Raw genomic sequence first — 18,864 nt, 5'->3', positions numbered from 1 at the left:
TACTACTTAAGACCTGCTTTTATGGAGTCTTCTGCTAGTAGTGAGTATCTGATGTCACCATGAAGGGATTTAGTGCTCTTCTAAATATAAGGAGATGCAAGGATTGAGATCATAACGTGAAAGTGAAAGTGAAAGTCACTCACTCATATCTGACTCTTTGCGACCCCATCAACTATACAGGCCAGGATACTGGAGTGGGCATCTTCCCAACCCAGGGATCGAACCCAGGTCTCCCACCCTGCAAGCAGACGCTTTACCCTCCGAGCCACCAATGGCAACCTACTCCAGTACCCTTGCCTAGAAAATCCCATGGACGGAGGAGCCTGGTATTCATGGGGTCGCAAAGAGTCAGACGCGACTGAGCAACTTCACTTTCACTTTCACTTCAACTTCACTTTATGAAGTCAGTACTACAACCCTCTTTACCGGTGAAACAACAGTTACCAAGTTACCAGAAAACGTTAGTAATACCTCCAACTCCAGTGCAACACCATAGGATTTGTTGAAGCCTTCTCTTTCCAACTCCACCAGCAAGAATTCTGGCTCCTGCTCGTCTCAATGTATCAGCGTATTTGTGAAGTCCTCTTGTTGTTGTTCAGTCGCTAACTCTTTTCAGACTCTTTGCAACCCCATGGACTGCAGCACACCAGGCTTCCCTGTCCTTCACTATCTCCCAGAGTTTGCTCAAACTCGTGTCCATTGAGTTGGTGATGTCACCTAACCATCTTATCCTCTGTCGTCCCCTTTTCCTCCTGCCATCAATCTTTCCCAGCATCAAGGTCTTTTCCAATGAGTCGGCCACTTCAGGTGGCCAAAGTACTGGAGCTTTAGCTTCAGCATCTGTCCTTCCAATGAATATTCAGGGTTGATTTTCTTTAGGATTGACTGGTTTGATCTCCTTGTAGTAAAAGGGACTCTCCAGCACCACAGTTCAAAAACATCAGTTCTTTGGCACTCAGCCTTCTTTATGGTCCAACTGTCACATCCAAACATGACTGCTGGAAGAACCATAGCTTTGACTGTACAGCAAAGTCCAGCAACTTTGCTTTGTTAGTAAAGTCCTCTGTACACAGCCTATTTCCTGACCTTACCAGGCTGCCTTCTGAGTTGGCTGTCTCAGGATGAAATGACCCTGCCATCTGGCCCTTGTCAAGTTAGCCCTCCTGTCAGATTCCACGCGTGAACTGTTTGTACCAATATGTATGCCCTCGGTTCTCTAGACAAATGACTCCAAGCAGAAACAACTTTGCCTCCCAGAGGACTTTGGACAGTGTATGGAGACATTGTTGGTTGTCACAAGGAGGCTACTGACATCTAGAGGCCAAGGATACTGCTAAACATTCTGCCATGCACAGGCCACCCCCCTTCCCCCCACCCCCCCAGAACCATCTGATTCAAAATTTCGAAAGTACTGAGGTTGAGACTATAATATATCTCATTGATAATTTGTATATTATTATGTGGGAAATTATAATAACTTAGTTATGGCTCAGCAGGTAAAGAATCTGCCTGCAGTGCAGGAGACAAGCAGACATGGGTTTAGTCCCTCAGTCGGGAAGACCCCCTGGAGGAGGACAATGGCAGCCCACTCCAGTTATCCTTGCCTGGAAAATCCCATGGACAGAGGAGCCTGGTGGGCTACAGTCCAAGGGTCCCAAACAGTTGGACATGACTGGGTGACTAAGCACAGATAAGATAAAACATATTATTAACATTGACTTCATTTTTAAGAATATAACGAGGCTACTAGAAAAAAATTTTCTAAAATATTTATTTATTTGGCTGCACCAGGTCTAGCAGAGGCATGCGGTGTCTTTAGTTGAGGCATGTGGGATCTAGTGCCCAACCGGGCCCCTTTGCATTGTGAGCACAGAGTCTTAGCCCCTGGACCATGAGGGAAGCCCCTACTAGAAAACTGTTCATTACAAATGTGACATTTGCTGCTTCCAGGATTCGCTCAGGAGGCAGTATATCTGGCTGTCTTTCTTTATTCTGTTTTCTTTTTTGTAATTGTTTTTTTGGTTGCCCTTTTTAAAAATTGATACAGTACTATAGATACCATCTTTCTAAGTCTTGCTAAATTAAGAATTTTCATTCAAAGACACCTTCTGGTATGTATTTAAAAGAATCCTGGCTTTCGTGCCTTCCCCTGCAAAAAGGAAAAACACAAAACAAGACTGTACGCCCAACGTGGGGCTCGAACCCACGACCCTGAGATTAAGAGTCTCATGCTCTACCGACTGAGCTAGCCGGGCTCACAGGGACTTTTCCTCCCTTCAGGAGAAAGTGTGCACCTACTACCTGACAAGATCCTGAAGATGAAGTGGGAGCATCACCGACAGCTGCTGCAGGAGGATGAGAGTTCGGTCGAAGCGGGGACTCCTTGGGCCAGGAGCCAGCGAAACCCACGGAGCTGCGCTGCGCCGCCTGGTGGGGAGCATGCATCTTCCCATAAGTTCTGGACCCCAAACGTGTCCCAACATACCAGAGGTCACTCGCCTAACTGTCATCTATTCACTCAAGTGTTGATTGAACATTTAATGTATGCCAAGCACTGAGGATACCGCAGTTGACAAATTAGATTTTTAAGAAAGAGGAAGAAAGGGGGCCAGACTCCAGATCAAAGGAAATTGCTGCTGTTCATTTTTGTTTCCTTCTTCACCAGACTCGATGCCTGCAGTTTTTTAACACAACAGGCAAGCAGGAAGTGCGGTAGGAGTCTTTTAAGGGGCAATTCCCTCTTCCCTGTTAGGAAACTTGCCCTGCCCTCTTCAGTTATTAAAAGAAGAAAGAAAGAGAAAAGAGATGTTTCTGAGGACACGGGGCACTTTCTCCTGGTGTGTGATTATAAAAAGTCACAAAAGTAGCTATACTGAAATAACAGAAGTCCAGGCAGAAAATCACCCACAGTCCTAACCTAGATCTAGTCAACGTTATCATTGCCCCCACTTACTTCCAATTCTCCCCTAAGTGCCCCTTCAGTTCTTACATTTCAAAGGGGCAAGGTCTGCTGTCCACATTTTCTGTTTAGTTTTTGATCTGTGTATTTCTGCATTTTGCTAGAGTCGCTTTTTTTCTCCCCTTCCTTCCTGGGTCCTTCCACACCTGATTCCTTTCTGTACCGTCAAGCAGGAACAGCTGCAGCTTGGGAGTTACTGTTTGTTACGTAAGAAATGCATAGAGCACACCTTTCAGAGCAAAAACTTCCAAGTCGACTGGGATAGACTGAACATTCTCTTCTGAGGCTGAACAGTGTTAATGAAGGAAAATATATTCCATCTGTCTCCCACAGATGGCCAATCCCATCTCCCTTTTATTTATTATTTATCAAACTCTGCTGCAATAAAACATCCTTGTACTTACATCAGTAGTTTTATCTCTGAGACAGATTCAAAGAATTGGAATTAGAAGATCAAAGAATAGACTGCTTTGCAAAATTCGAATGAAACCACACATATCACCACATTAAGGTGTATGTGTAACCACACGTGTTTTCCCATTTAGACGTACAGGAACACCGTCTTTGTCCTTCCTTGTGAGGGATTGTGGGGAATCTTTGTATCTTCTAATGACCCAAAATGCATCTTCCCATCTAAGGAAAGACAGATCGTCCCTCATCCTACCCCAGGTGGGACTCGAACCCACAATCCCTGGCTTAGGAGGCCAGTGCCTTATCCATTAGGCCACTGGGGCTGCTGCCAAGATTGTTCCCAATAACTCGGGAAGAAGGAATAACTAGCCGCCAGTAGTTAGAAAGTAATCCAGGAATTGGTTTGAGTGCTTACTAGAAACCTGGTTGAGTCCCTACAAGGTCCCAGTTTCTGTTCAAGACGCCAAGGAGCAGAGTCCTGAGCGAAACCGACAACCGACGCTCGCGGCAGAGCTCCTGTGCGCGCGGCGCCCCCGCCTCCCGCTGCGCCCTCCTCTTCCTGCATTCCCGCGGCTCCTCCCGCGCGCTCCGCGGAGTCCGGTTTGTCGGCTTCCTCCAGCGGGAGTCTCCGTCTCCAGAACGCCCTGGATTGTCCTGCTGCTGACAGATGCAGCGAGCAGTGAGGGTCCCTGGCTGCATCAGTCCGCAGCGCGTTGGGCAGGACCACCCTGCGGTGTGTGTGATAAACGTTCAGTCCTCCGGGGACGCGGCTGGACAGAAGACCCGGGGGAGCGCGGGGCTGAAAGAAGGCGTGCGGGGCCAACACCGAGAGCCGGAGAGGCGACCCCTCAGCGCCCCCCGAGGCTCAGCCGCAGGCGGCAGTCAGAACCTCCCCCACAGTCTCCTGCGTTGGGCATCGTCACCCAGGGCTTGGCAACGTCCGGGAGACCGCCAGCCCGCAGAATACTCCCCGCCCGACCTCGCTTTTCCAGGCCAAACCACACCCTTGGAGCTGCCCAAAGCCGAAGTCCGCGGGATCGGGACACACCCCCTGCAATTTCCCTCACCACCCACCTTTCTTTCTTTACTGAAGTTTCTAATTAATCCGAAGGGTAAAAAGTCAGCAGAATCCAGAGCCGCTCAAGTTCCGACCCCCACCCCCACCCCGCCGCAGCCCCTCAGGAGAGCTCCCGGGACCTCAGATTCTCCTCTCGTCACCCCCTATCCCGATTTCATCCTTTGTTACTCAAGCAACAAGATTATCCATGCGCAGTCCAGATTCAATCTCCTCCAATATGTCCTTTATGGCTAAAAAAAAAAAAAAAAAAATCCAGGACAGAATCAGAGGACAAACTTTGATTCAGTTGCCGCGACTTCTAATCTCCTTTGTCCTGTTGGTCCTGGCAGGCTGGCCACCCGCCCGGATGAAGCGGCGGGCTAGGAGTCGGGGGCGCTGGAGCCACCAGCCCGGAAACCGGGGAGAAACCAGCATGGGAACAACACGGCGGACACTGGGAGGAAACAGGACGCGGTAGACGTGGGCCCCTTGTGCCTCGGGTGTGCTTTGTCCCACGGGTGCGCGCCGTCTCCGCACAGGCTCGCCTTTTATTTTATTTAGTAAAAGGGGCCGGGAGGAGGAGACGCCGGGGAACTCGCATTGCAGAAGCAGCTGGCGGCGTTGGGGCGGGACGAGTGTGTTCCTGTCCATACTCATCTCTGGGGGTCACAGATTCCAGGGGGGACCCAGGAGCAGATCCTGGGCTCTGCCTCGGTCTCCCGGAGCCCAAGGCTGTCACGTTTGCCGAGATTGGCAGGTGTCCTTGCTCCACGGCAACTTCGGGCCGCCATCATCCCTCTGGTTCGCCACATCCGTTTAAATTAGGCCCTTCTTGACTTTTCCAAAAGCAAGCTCTTCACTGCTTTGAGGTTTGTTTGTTTGTTTATATCCAATATTTTCAGTTGTTTTTTGAAAGAGGGTTGGTCCCCAAAACCCATTTGTGTTACTGGAAACCTCAACTCTGCCAGGGTGTTTTTCTTTATAACTTCTTTAAAACTGTTTATAGTTTTTTAACCAATAAGTTAAAGTGTTTTTGTTTGTTTAACAAATTTGGAGAGAGATGGTTCCCCCTCTCCCTCCAGGAAATCAAATCCAACAGTCAAATCAGCCTTGGAGTTCTGCAGCAGACTCTGGAAAAAGAGGCGATTTGGCCTGAGAGATGGCCCTGGTCTCCGTCTGTGGTGACCCTGACCTACAGGGTGACTGACCTTGGCATGTGATTGCCCCTGGAAGTGGGGAATCTTTGCGTTTTACTGAAAGCAGCTCTCTAGATTTGCAACTCCTTAAGGGTCAAACTCAAACTCCACCTGGACCCCCAGCCACCAAAAATGGGGCCTAATACAGCCTGAGGTTCAGAGCGGGGACAGGACCCCGATCCTGAAAGCATGGACCCCAGGTCTCTGTGCCCAACCCAGGCTCCCGGAACCCTTCCCTGACCTGGGGCTGTGAAACCAGGGCAGACCTGGGAGTGAGGAGTGACAGGAGAGGAGAGAAGGAGGGAGAGAATGGTATCAAGAAAGAAGAGGAGGGCCTTGGGTGCCGGAGTCAGGCCCAATACATTACTGGACACTTAGCAGGGATGTTTCAGTCTCAATGGAGTAATTAATTGCTGGACTCGAAGCCTGAAAGGTAGGTGATTTGGGGAGACTGTTCCAGGTTTTCTCCCCTGCCGGCCTTAACCTGACCAAAGCCCCACAGGCATTGCCCTGCACTGTGATGTCCACACCCCTGAATCCCCAAGACTCCTACTAAAAGTTTAAAGTATCTGGAAACAGCTTGAAGCTTTTAAATGTTTTCTCTAATTCTCTCGAAGTGTGGAGCTTTGAAGTACAACATCTGGGGACTTGGCATAGTTCTCAAATCTCTAGAGAAGAGCTATTTTCATGTAAAAACGGAAATAAATGGGCTCGTCCGGGATTTGAACCCGGGACCTCTCGCACCCTAAGCGAGAATCATACCCCTAGACCAACGAGCCACACAAATTCTACCCTCTGGGTCTCTTCTATAACTCCGTGGCATCCCGGATATGGAATTCGGGAGACCAGTGAGGTGGAGCAGGGAGGAGGCTCCAATTTCAGACCCATGGGAAAGTGTTGAGCTCATAGATTAGTGGGCAAGGGGAGGACTCCAGAGGTTCCTGTGCTGGCAAGTTGGGAAGCAGCCCCTGCAACCCTACCCACACCCCCCCACCCCAACCAAGTCTAGTGGTCCCTGTGCTCAGATTACAATGAGCCCAACGCCAGGAAAGGCGGGCTATATTAGCATCCCAGCTTGGCCTTTAGGTCACTTAGCTGACACTTCTTGCAGCCAGGAACATGCTTGAGGAGGAGCTGGGGTCAAAGCCAGGGCTAAAAGCCAGCAAGGAGCTGTGGGTCCGGCTGGGCAGTTGAGTGCCTTTTGATGGCAGGTCGCAGGATTGCCTTGCTTGGAAAAGGGGCTCCCCCAGCTGTAGTATCCTGGTATCCATCTGATGCTCACTGATGCTCACCTGCTGAGTTTCTCCGGACTCCAAAAGGTCCAAACCAAGAAAAGACAACGCCCAACGTGGGGCTCGAACCCACGACCCTGAGATTAAGAGTCTCATGCTCTACCGACTGAGCTAGCTGGGCAACCATGAAGAAACCTTACCCTTGCATCTATTGATGGGGTAATATAAAGGTGATGGGACCTAGGTGACGGGTACTGACTTAGATGTGGACACCAGGGCAGGTGGTCAGTAGCCAAAGGTTCCTGGGCCTCACAGGGAGTCCCCACTTCAAGCTCCACTCTCCACCTACAGCCACTTATACGACAACAGTTCCTCTATTCCAGGACTTCCCTCAGCACCCTGTAGCTGGGGAACCCAGTCTGGCCCCTGTGCCCACCCGCCCACCTGACCGTGGGCTTAGGGAGGAGGAGCTGGGCCAAGTTGCCCGGAGAGAGCAGCATAAACCTAGGGCGAACTGCACAATTGACCCCTGAGGGGACATCTGGATTATTTCCAGTTTCTTGGCAGTTTCAAATAAAACAACTATAGACTTGTGTACAGATTTCTGTGTGAACAGAAGCCTTCATTGTTCTGAGATAAATACCCAAATTGCTGGGTCATATGCTGGTTATAAGTTTAGTTTTTAAAGAAAATGCTGCAGTGTTTTCCAGCATGAGTGTCCAATTTTACATTCCCACCAGCAATGTATGGGGTGACTCACTGTCTCCGATAAAATGTTCAACAGAAGCAGAGAGTCTCAGCATCCTTGTTGCATTTCTAACCTCAAATAGAGTATTTTCAAGGTTTCACCACAAACTTGAAATTTGCTGCAGTATTTTGTAGATAATTTGGGCAAGTTATGGGTACTAACAGCTTTCACAAAGTTATTTAGAATATACTTTTATTATCTTCTTAATTTATCCAATAACTGTAAAGTCATTCTCTAACATGGGTTATATTTGTCTTCTGTCATTATTTCTTAATCAGTTTTTGCAGAGTTCATCAATAGCATTAACTTTTTGTCATTAGTCGCTAATGTATGCTTGTTTTCAACATCATTATTATCTTTTTTTTTTTTTTTTTTAGTTCTACCAGTTTATTGCTACCAACCATCTTCCTCCATCCTCATGCACGCGTGCTCAGTCATGTAACTCCATGGACTGCAGCCCGCCGGGCTCCTCTGTCCATGGACTTTTCCAGGCAAGAGTACTAGAGTGGGTTGCCATTTCCTTCTCCATCAACATCATTATTTTCAGCGCTTCATCATTTCTCCCCTTGTTCTAATTTATCTGGGTTTATTTTTTGCTGTACTTTTTCTAACTTCTTGTCATTAGCTTTCAGCTTGTCTTCTTTATTATACACATCTAAGGCTATCAATTTTCCTCTAACTACTGCTTTAGCTGTGTCTTAAAGGTTTTGGTATGTAGTATTTTTCATCATCATTTACTTCAAAGTATTTTAAATCCCACTGTAATTTCTTCCTTAACTCATATGACTTCTAGAAGTGTGTTGCTTAATTTGTAATATTAGGATATTTTAGGGGTTTTGTTTATTTTATATTATTTGTTTTGATGTATTTTTAGTTTACCATTTCTTTCATCTTTCTAAACCATTGCATACATCTATTGAGATTTGTTTCACTTTTTGCATATTTTTAGACAAATATAGGCCTGTTTCATTCTTCTAGAGCATTTTACGTAGCTTCAGTTCTCAAATATATTTTCATTATTGTCTTTCATGTTTTTATACATAGTAAGGATAGTTGTGTTATAGTCTGTGTCTGATAATCTTAGCGTCTTTCCAACTTTATTTTCCTATCTATCATTCACTGGTTGTTGCTCATGACGCCTAGTTTCCTTGTAATTTTCACTGTGGCATCCCATGGCACTCTTTCCAGCATATGCTGAAGACATCCTGGCAAGTACCTGAGACCCCGCAGGGGGTTGGGGGTCCCGGTGTCCACCTCTTGCACCTCAAGGGCGGCCTCCGCAGTACAGGGCGGAGGGAATTTGGCGCTGGGGCCCAGGACCTTGGGTACCCCGCGGTGCCGGAGGTCCCGGGACTCCTGCTGACTTCCGGGAAGGAAGGAGGGGAGGCGCCTGAGTCCACGCCAGGTAGAGTGACTGGATTTAGTGATGCGAATGCCTGCAGCCCATCGGCTCTCCCTAAGTGGATGCCCTGCCCTCCTGACTAGGGACTGTGGGGCCCAGGCGTGACAGTTCAGAGGCCTCCAACCGACTAAGAACTAGCTCCTGATGTGCAGAAGGAAACACCTCTCCAGTCTTCGGTGCCTGGAGCTTGGACTAACAAAGTCGTTTGTGGCCAGACTTGTGGAGACACTTTCGCTCCTGGGCCTCAAAAAGAGTTTTAAAATGACAAGGGGAAGCAGAGAGTGACTCCTGAGACCCGCAATTGGGGAGGGAAAATAGGGCTCGTCCGGGATTTGAACCCGGGACCTCTCGCACCCTAAGCGAGAATCATACCCCTAGACCAACGAGCCACTGGCTTACAGTGGGACCCTGCCGGTGGGCTCGCGGCTGGATGGGCCGTGCCACGCAACTGACGGGGAATGGAGACTCCGATTTCCAGCCCCTGGGAAGTGTCGAGTCCCAGGACTGATGGACGCGGAGAAAACTGAGCACTCCCCCAATCCAGGGCCCCGCGTCGCCTCCCCTCCGCCCAAGGACGACAGAGAGCCCCGGACCAGGAAGGGGGGCCGGCCTCTGTCCCCGCGCCGCTCATCGGTCATTTCGCAGGCCTCCTCGCCCCAGCGAACGCAGGGGACCCGCTGGACAGAGCCGGCGAGGGACTCCGGGGTGCGCGGGAGAGCTCGAGAGCCGGCGGGGGCGCGGAGGGTCCCGGGGCCGCGATCTCTGGTATGCTTGCTTTGGGGATGACCGAACCCCCAAGGCGCGGCCGCTGATGATCGCTCAACAAACGCCGGCGGAGTGCACGGAGGGGACACCGCCTCGGCCTCGGCCTCCCGCGCTGCTCTCGCTTCTCCCGGCTCGGCTCCCAGCTCCCGCCCCCGCAGGTCAAAACCTAGAAAGCGCGTTCCGGACGCGGGGCCCCCAACCCACAAGGCTTGACTGTGAGAGTCGCTTTGTTCTATCGACTGATCCAGCAAAGGTCCCGGCCTCAGATGCCCTCGGATGGCCTGATCAGGGGGTGGTCCCTAGAGGGGGGCGGGTTAGCCCATCAACCAGACCGCGCACCAGGACGGGTCACGATGCCCTCCCAGCCCAGCTGGGGGAGGAGGCGGGCCCTGCGGTGGGGCTGGGGAGTAGGAGGAGGCCTCCCTCCGAGCAACGAGAGCCCGTGTCCAGGAGTCGGGGGTCAGGTCTGGGCAGAGTCTGCAGTCCCTATGTCCTCCCTCGACGTCCAGCCACTCCGCAGCCCTTCTGGATACTTGGCCCCATTTCTTCGCCCTCTCATCAGGGAAAGCCCCGGGGAAGAGACCCCCGACCCAAGAATGAAGTTGTGCCCAGGGAAGCCCGGGAGTCTCTTTCTCTCTCCCCGCCTCCCCGCCACTAAAATGCAACTTTAAGTTTCAGTAGGGCTGATCGGGGGCTGGAGCAGTGATCCTCCTGAATAATCAGAGACCTGGAGCCCTAGGGCAACCTACGAGACACTTTCCTTCACTCTGTTTGCAGGAGCGGCTACCGCATGTCCGACTCTTTGAGGACGCTGTCTAGTCTGTGTCTCCCGGAGGCTTCCACCAGAGCAAACCTCAGTCCTCCGGTTAAAAAAAAGAGGCTGCGGGGCTCGTCCGGGATTTGAACCCGGGACCTCTCGCACCCAAAGCGAGAATCATACCCCTAGACCAACGAGCCACTACACCACTCCACCTCCCGTCTCCAGTCCTTCTGCAGGTGACTCCAGTGAAGCTCGCTGCCATAGCTCAGTTGTCAGCGTGCGCCCCTGCGAATCCGGCTCTGGGGGATCTAAGGGTCGCGGGTTCTCAGCCGCAGGCTGGTTCCATAGGGACGTTTCGATTATCTGCTCTTCGTGCGGCGGGAACTGGAGGGAGACCCCACCTCCACCCTCCAGCTGCAGCTTTGCTCAGTTCTGGCCTCAAATAGAGGCAGGAGATTCTCCACCCAGAACACCTCGCCCGCAAGAAGCCTCTCCTAGGGACCGAGGGGTGCCTGGGCCTGAGGCAAAACAGACTCTGGAACTACGGAACAACCCTATATCCCTCTACTTAATCGACACTTGAACCAAATTCCTCCCCCAACAGAGCAGTCTCTGAGCGAGAGGAGGAGGTTCCAAAGGACCGCTCATTGTCCAGGGGTAGGAGTATCCATTAGGTGCAAGAGGGTCAAATTCCCAGAGCAGCCTAGGTCTTCACACCTTTTAATTTGGGGGACTTGTCAGCCCTTAAGGGCGCTGGTTCTTGCCTTGTCCTGAACTTACTCTCCTGGCCTTCCAGAAATGGGAGTCCAGAATTTCCCATGTGAGGCCCAACCATTACAAGGAGCAGACAAGGCAAGGGAGGGCCCCGCGTGGCTTCCTGTGGTGAGCAGGAATCTCTGTGTGTCTGCACCCTGTGCCCCCAACAGAGCACTGTTTAGTTGGGAATGGACAGCTGGGAGCAGAAAACCAACGCACGTGGCGCTCGAATCCACAACAGGCAGCAAAAGCCACGCCCAGCGCGGGGCTCGAACCCGCGACCCTGAGACCAAGAGTCTCCTGCTCTACCGACTGAGCCAGCCGGGCGACTGGCAGGAGCTACCTTTGGCCAGGTTTCCGAAGTTGACCGGCTGTGGACGGCCCCAAACGACAGTATGGAGCAGGAACCAGGGTCAGTGGGTAAGTGGAGTGCCTGGATTTGAGGTGGGGGGTGGGCTTCGGCTGCAAACGCCAGCAGTACATCGCCTCTCCCCACGCCGAAGCCTTGGCCTCCTGACCGAGGACCGTCGGGTCCAAGCTTGACCTGCCACCAGCGAAGAACGGACTCCCAATGCAGAGGAAGGGACCATCTCTGTCTTCCGTTCCTTGTTCCTCCAGCACAGGCTGACAATGTAGCTTGTTAGGAGACTCACGGAGACACTTTGGCTACTGGGCCTCAGTGAAAAAATTTAAAACGACAATGGAAGGCTCAGAGAGGGCCCTGAGACCCGCAAGTGGGAAAGAAAAGCAGGGCTCGTCCGGGATTTGAACCCGGGACCTCTCGCACCCAAAGCGAGAATCATACCCCTAGACCAACGAGCCACACATACCACGGTTGCCCCGCCCCCATCCCCTCCTTCAGCAGGTGACTCCGGTGACACTCCCCACCATAGTTCAGTTGTCTGCATCCCCACCTGCGAACCCCAGGTCACAGGTTCGTAGCTGCAGTCCAGTTTCAGAGGGACGGTTGGATTATCTGCTCCTTGTGCGGCGGGAGCTGGAGGAGACCCCGCAGCTGCAGCTCTGCTCAGTTCTGGCCTCAAATGGAGGCAGGAGACTCCGCGCCCAGGGCAGCTCGTCTGCAAGAGGCCTCACCTAGGGACCGATCGGGGATACCCGGGCCCGAGTGAGGGAGGCGAGCAAAACAGATTCTGGAAGAATCCTATATTCCTCTAGTTAACAGACACCTGAATCCAATTCTGCCCCAACGGAGCAGCGTGACTGACCTAGAGGAGGAGCGGGAGGCGGTTCCAGCCACGGCTCCCTGGTCCAGGGGAAGGAGGAGGGGCTCAGGTTTTTACACTTTGGTTTTTTTTAAATTGGAACCGGTGTTCCTTGAGGAGGAAAACCCTTGTGAGCCTTAAATGGCGTTGATTCTTGCCTTGTCCTGATCTGCTTACTTTCTTGACCTTCCAGGAATAGGAGTCTACGAGCCCCCATGAGAGAGAGACCCACCCGCTACAAGGAGCTGACAAGGACGAGGGCAGGACCCAGCATGGCTTCCAATGTTGTTCAGCCGCTCAGTCGTGTCCGACTCTTTGTGACCCTGTGGACGTCAGCATGCCAGGCCTCCTCGTCCATCATCAGCTCCAGGAGTTCCCTCTAACTCACGGTCATTGACTCAATGATGCCATCCAACCATCATCCTCTGCCCATCCCCTTCTCCCCCTTCCCACCTGCCTTCAATCTTTCCGAACATCAGGGTCTTTTCCAATGAGTTGGCTCTTGGCATCGGGTGGCCAAAGGATTGGAGCTTCAGCATCAGTCCTTCCAATGAATATTCAGGGTTGATTTCTTTTAGGATGGACTGGTTTGATCTCCTTGTAGTGCAAGGGAATCTTATGGGTCTTCAACAACACAGTTTAAACGCATCAGTGGAGAGCAGGAAGTTGCGTGTGTCTGCACCCTGTGCCTCCAACAAGGCAGTTTTAAATCGGGAATAGACAGCTGGGAGCAGACCAACGCACGGGAGGTAAAAATCCAAATAGGCAGCAAAACCTACGCCCAACGTGGGGCTCGAACCCACGACCCTGAGATTAAGAGTCTCATGCTCTACCGACTGAGCTAGCCGGGCGACTGCACAGACTCCTCTGCGGACAGGTGTCGGAACTTGACGACTGTGGACCGCCCCAAATGACAGGATGGGGCAAGTCCTGGGGTCAGCGGGAACATGGGGTGACTGGATTTGAGGCGGGGCTGGGCTCCAGACGCAAACGCCAGCAGCGCATCACCTCTCTGCACGCCGATATCCTGGCTTCCTGACCTGGGACTGTGGGGCCCAGGCCTGACGGTTCAGAGACCTGCAAGCGGCGAATCACTGGCTCCTTATGGAGAAGGCAACCTCTCTCCGTCTTCCGTGCCTGGAACTCCGACTGAAAAAGTAGATTTTAAGACACTCGTGGAGACACTTTGGCTACTGGGCCTCAGTGAAAATTTTGAAACGACGACAAGGGGAGGCACAGAATGGGCCCTGAGACCCACAAGTGGGGCAGAAAAGCAGGGCTCGTCCGGGATTTGAACCCGGGACCTCTCGCACCCTAAGCGAGAATCATACCCCTAGACCAACGAGCCGTACATCTTAAGGTTTTTTGGCTCTCCTCTCTGATGCCGTGGTGTCTTGGAGCTGGACCGGCGACGCCACTAAGGTGGTGCGGAAGGGAGACCCCAGTTTCAGACCCACTGGGAAGTGCGGGCTTCCAGGAATGATGAGCGCGGGGAAAACTCAGCGCTCCCGGGCTGGCAAAACGGACAGAAGCCCCCGAGCTCCGACAGTCCGGGGTCCGCGCCGCCTCCCCTCCGCCCTCGGACGACAGAGAGCCCGGGACCGGGAAGGGCGGCCGGCCTCTGTCCCCGCGCCGCTCATCGGTCACTTCGCAGGCCTCTTCGCAGCCGCGAGCGCAGGGGACCCGCTGGACAAAGCCGGCGAAGGACTCCGGGTCGCGCGGGCAGGTGGGGAGAGCTCGGGAGCGGGCTGGGGCGCGGAGGGTCCCGGAGCCACGATCTCTGGGACGCTCGCTTTGGGGGCGGCCGAACCGCCAAGACGTGGCCCTCGGTGATCGCTCAACAAACGCCGGCGGAGTGCATCCAGGGGACACCGCCTCCGCCTCGGCCTCCCGCGCTGCTCGCGCTTCTCCAGGCTCCGCGCTCCGCTCCCGCCCCCGCAGGTCAAAATCAAGACAGCGCTCTTCCGGCGCGGGGCCCCCAATCCCCGAGGCTTGACTGTGAGAGTCGCTTTGTTCTACCGACTGATCCGGCCGGACAGCAGCGGTCCTGGCCTCAGAGGCCCTAGGCGCGCCTTGTGTCTCCCCGAAGCTTCCACCAAGTCGGTCTTCAGTCCTCCTCTTAAAGGAAAAGGACGGGCTCGTCCGGGATTTGAACCCGGGACCTCTCGCACCCAAAGCGAGAATCATACCCCTAGACCAACGAGCCGACACGCGCCTCCCACCCCTCCCCCCCCGTCCCTCTGCAGGTGACTCCCGGGAAGCTCGCCGCTGTAGCTCAGTTGTCAGTGTGCGCACCTGCGAAACCCGCTCTGTGGGTTCCTGAGGTGGCGGGTTCACAGCCGAACTCCGGTTGCAGACAGACGGTTAGATTATCTGCTCCTCTTGCGGCGGGAGCTGGAGGAAGACCCCGTAGCTGCAGCTATGCTCAGTTCTGGCCTCAAATGGAGGCAGGAGACTTCGCCGCCCAGAACACCTCGCCTGCAGTCGGCCTCACGCGGGAATCGATGGGGGGGGGGTGGGAGGTCGGGGAGGGGAGGCGGGGAGTGGGGGTGCCTGGGCCTCCTGAGGAATTGAAAACAGATTCTGGAAGAACCCTAGATTTCTGAATCCAATTCTGCCCCCACAGAGCAGCGTTGTCTGAGCGAGAGGAGGAGGGGGAGGCGGTTTCTGGCCGTGGCTCCCAGGTCCAGGGGAAGGAAGAGGGGCTCAGGTTTTTACACTTTTTTGTATTGTGATTAGGACCAGTCCTGGTGGGCTGCCGTCTATGTGGTCGCACAGAGTCGGACACGACTGAATCGACTTAGGAACAGCAGCAGCAGTGTTCCCTGAGGAGGAAAAGCCTTGAAACGCTTAAAGTGCGTTGGTTCTTGCTTTGTCCTAACCTGCTTATTCCCTTCACCTTCCAGAAATGGGAGTCTAGCTGTCCCGAATAGAGACCCATCTGCTACAAAGAGCAGACAACTCCGAGGGCAGGACCCAGGCTGGCTTCCTAAGGTGTGTATGTCTGCACCCTGTGCCTCCAACAGGGCAGTTTTAAATCGGGAATGGACAGCTGCGAGTAGACCAACCCACGTGAGGCAAAAATCCAAACAGGCAGCAAAATCTACGCCCAACGTGGGGCTCGAACCCACGACCCTGAGATTAAGAGTCTCATGCTCTACCGACTGAGCTAGCCGGGCGACTGCACAGACTCCTCTGCAGACACGTGTTGGAACTTGACGGCTGTGGACCCCCACAAAAGATAGGATGGGGCAAATCCCGGGGTCAGCGGGAACATGGGGTGACTGGATTTGAGGCGGGGCTGGGCTCCAGACGCAAAGGCCAGCAGCGCATCACCTCTCTGAACGCCGGTAACCTGGACTTCTGACCTGGGACTGCGGGGCCCAGGCTTGACGGTTCAGAGAGCTGCAAGCGGCGAACCACCGACTCCTGATGCAGAAGTTGGGAACCTCTCTCCGTCTTCCATGCCTGGAATTCGTACTGAAAAAGTAGCTTTTTGAGACACTCTGGCTACTGAGCCTCAATGAAAATTTTGAAATGATAACAAGGGGAGGTACAGAGTGGGCCCTGAGACCCACAAGTGGGGGAAGAAATAGCGGGGCTCGTCCGGGATTTGAACCCGGGACCTCTCGCACCCAAAGCGAGAATCATACCCCTAGACCAACGAGCCACACATACCACGGTTACCCCCCCCCCAACCCACACCCTCCTTCCGCAGGTGACTCCGGTGACGCTCCCCGCCATAGTTCAGTTGTCTGCATCCCCACCTGCGAACCCCAGGTCACAGGTTCGTAGCTGCAGTCCAGTTTCAGAGGGACGGTTGGATTATCTGCTCCTCGTGTGGCGGGAGCTGGAGGAGACCCCGCAGCTGCAGCTCTGCTCAGTTCTGGCCTCAAATGGAGGCAGGAGACTCCGCGCCCAGGGCACCTCGTCTGCAAGAGGCCTCACCTAGGGACCGATCGGGCATACCTGGGCCCGAGTGAGGGAGGAAAGAATCCTATATTCCTCTAGTTAATAGACACCTGAATCCAATTCTGCCCCAACGGAGCAGCGTGACTAGAGGAGGAGCGGGAGGCGGTTCCAGCCACGGCTCCCTGGTCCAGGTGAAGGAGGAGGGGCTCAGGTTTTTACACTTTGGTTTTTTTTTAATTGGGACCGGTGTTCCCTGAGGAGAAAAACCCCTGTGAGCCTTAAATGGCGTCGATTCTTGCCTTGTCCTGATCTGCTTACTTTCTTGACCTTCCAGGAATAGGAGTCTACGAGCCCCCATGAGAGAGAGACCCACCCGCTACAAGGAGCTGACAAGGACGAGGGCAGGACCCAGCATGGCTTCCAATATTGTTCAGCCGCTCAGTCGTGTCCGACTCTGTGACCCTGTGGACGTCAGCATGCCAGGCCTCCCCGTCCATCATCAGCTCCAGGAGTTCCCTCTAACTCACGGTCATTGACTCAATGATGCCATCCAACCATCATCCTCTGCCCACCCCCTTCTCCCCCTTCCCACCTGCCTTCAATCTTTCCGAACATCAGGGTCTTTTCCAATGAGTTGGCTCTTGGCATCGGGTGGCCAAAGGATTGGAGCTTCAGCATCAGTCCTTCCAATGAATATTCAGGGTTGATTTCTTTTAGGATGGACTGGTTTGATCTCCTTGTAGTGCAAGGGAGTCTTAAGGGTCTTCTCCAACAACACAGTTCAAATGCATCAGTGGAGAGCAGGAATTTGTGTGTGCCTGCACCCTGTGCCTCCAACAAGGCGGTTTTAAATCGGGAATAGACAGCTGGGAGCAGACCAACGCACGGGAGGCAAAAATCCAAACAGGCAGCAAAATCTACGCCCAACGTGGGGCTCGAACCCACGACCCTGAGATTAAGAGTCTCATGCTCTACCGACTGAGCTAGCCGGGCGACTGCACAGACTCCTCTGCGGACACGTGTTGGAACTTGACGGCTGTGGACCCCCACAAAAGATAGGATGGGGCAAATCCCGGGGTCAGCGGGAACATGGGGTGACTGGATTTGAGGCGGGGCTGGGCTCCAGACGCAAACGCCAGCAGCGCATCACCTCTCTGCACGCCGATATCCTGGCTTCCTGACCTGGGACTGTGGGGCCCAGGCCTGACGGTTCAGAGACCTGCAAGCGGCGAATCACCGGCTCCTTATGGAGAAGGCAACCTCTCTCCGTCTTCCATGTCTGGAACTCGACTGAAAAAGTAGCTTTTTAAGACACTCGTGGAGACACTTTGGCTACTGGGCCTCAGTGAAAATTTTGAAACGACGACAAAGGGAGGCACAGAATGGACCCTGAGACCCACAAGTGGGGCAGAAAAGCAGGGCTCGTCCGGGATTTGAACCCGGGACCTCTCGCACCCTAAGCGAGAATCATACCCCTAGACCAACGAGCCATACATCTTAAGGTATTTTGGCTCTCCTCTCTGATGCCGTGGTGTCTTGGAGCTGGACCGGCGACGCCACTAAGGTGGTGCGGAAGGGAGACCCCAGTTTCAGACCCACTGGGAAGTGCGGGCTTCCAGGAATGATGAGCGCGGGGAAAACTCAGCGCTCCCGGGCTGGCAAAACGGACAGAAGCCCCCGAGCTCCGACAGTCCGGGGTCCGGGCCGCCTCCCCTCCGCCCTCGGACGACAGAGAGCCCGGGACCGGGAAGGGCGGCCGGCCTCTGTCCCCGCGCCGCTCATCGGTCACTTCGCAGGCCTCTTCGCAGCCGCGAGCGCAGGGGACCCGCTGGACAAAGCCGGCGAAGGACTCCGGGTCGCGCGGGCAGGTGGGGAGAGCTCGGGAGCGGGCTGGGGCGCGGAGGGTCCCGGAGCCGCGATCTCTGGGACGCTCGCTTTGGGGGCGGCCGAACCGCCAAGACGTGGCCCTCGGTGATCGCTCAACAAACGCCGGCGGAGTGCATCCAGGGGACACCGCCTCCGCCTCGGCCTCCCGCGCTGCTCGCGCTTCTCCCGGCTCCGCGCTCCGCTCCCGCCCCCGCAGGTCAAAATCAAGACAGCGCTCTTCCGGCGCGGGGCCCCCAATCCCCGAGGCTTGACTGTGAGAGTCGCTTTGTTCTACCGACTGATCCGGCCGGACAGCAGCGGTCCTGGCCTCAGAGGCCCTAGGCGCGCCTTGTGTCTCCCCGAAGCTTCCACCAAGTCGGTCTTCAGTCCTCCTCTTAAAGAAAAAGGACGGGCTCGTCCGGGATTTGAACCCGGGACCTCTCGCACCCAAAGCGAGAATCATACCCCTAGACCAACGAGCCGACACGCGCCTCCCACCCCTCCCCCGCGTCCCTCTGCAGGTGACTCCCGGGAAGCTCGCCGCTGTAGCTCAGTTGTCAGTGTGCGCACCTGCGAA

General features: G+C 54.1%; 16 non-coding genes across 16 annotated transcripts; all 16 read right to left on the bottom strand.

Moving 5' to 3' along the window:
* On the bottom strand, positions 2,183-2,255 carry TRNAK-CUU. Its single transcript has one exon. It is a non-coding gene; the product is annotated as a tRNA-Lys (tRNA).
* Positions 3,621-3,693, bottom strand: TRNAR-CCU. The gene has a single exon. It is a non-coding gene; the product is annotated as a tRNA-Arg (tRNA).
* On the bottom strand, positions 6,331-6,402 carry TRNAP-AGG. Its single transcript has one exon. It is a non-coding gene; the product is annotated as a tRNA-Pro (tRNA).
* On the bottom strand, positions 6,964-7,036 carry TRNAK-CUU. The gene has a single exon. It is a non-coding gene; the product is annotated as a tRNA-Lys (tRNA).
* Positions 9,323-9,394, bottom strand: TRNAP-AGG. The gene has a single exon. It is a non-coding gene; the product is annotated as a tRNA-Pro (tRNA).
* TRNAP-UGG lies at positions 10,656-10,727 on the bottom strand. Its single transcript has one exon. It is a non-coding gene; the product is annotated as a tRNA-Pro (tRNA).
* Positions 11,541-11,613, bottom strand: TRNAK-CUU. The gene has a single exon. It is a non-coding gene; the product is annotated as a tRNA-Lys (tRNA).
* TRNAP-UGG lies at positions 12,037-12,108 on the bottom strand. The gene has a single exon. It is a non-coding gene; the product is annotated as a tRNA-Pro (tRNA).
* Positions 13,288-13,360, bottom strand: TRNAK-CUU. The gene has a single exon. It is a non-coding gene; the product is annotated as a tRNA-Lys (tRNA).
* Positions 13,786-13,857, bottom strand: TRNAP-AGG. The gene has a single exon. It is a non-coding gene; the product is annotated as a tRNA-Pro (tRNA).
* On the bottom strand, positions 14,644-14,715 carry TRNAP-UGG. The gene has a single exon. It is a non-coding gene; the product is annotated as a tRNA-Pro (tRNA).
* Positions 15,616-15,688, bottom strand: TRNAK-CUU. Its single transcript has one exon. It is a non-coding gene; the product is annotated as a tRNA-Lys (tRNA).
* On the bottom strand, positions 16,108-16,179 carry TRNAP-UGG. Its single transcript has one exon. It is a non-coding gene; the product is annotated as a tRNA-Pro (tRNA).
* Positions 17,342-17,414, bottom strand: TRNAK-CUU. The gene has a single exon. It is a non-coding gene; the product is annotated as a tRNA-Lys (tRNA).
* TRNAP-AGG lies at positions 17,840-17,911 on the bottom strand. The gene has a single exon. It is a non-coding gene; the product is annotated as a tRNA-Pro (tRNA).
* Positions 18,698-18,769, bottom strand: TRNAP-UGG. The gene has a single exon. It is a non-coding gene; the product is annotated as a tRNA-Pro (tRNA).

The sequence above is a fragment of the Capra hircus genome, chromosome 25 (assembly GCF_001704415.2).
Source record: "Capra hircus breed San Clemente chromosome 25, ASM170441v1, whole genome shotgun sequence".
In the NCBI taxonomy this organism is placed as follows: domain Eukaryota; kingdom Metazoa; phylum Chordata; class Mammalia; order Artiodactyla; family Bovidae; genus Capra; species Capra hircus.
The sequence above is the reverse complement of the archived record's forward strand: the minus strand, read 5'-3'. Positions and strand labels throughout refer to the sequence as shown.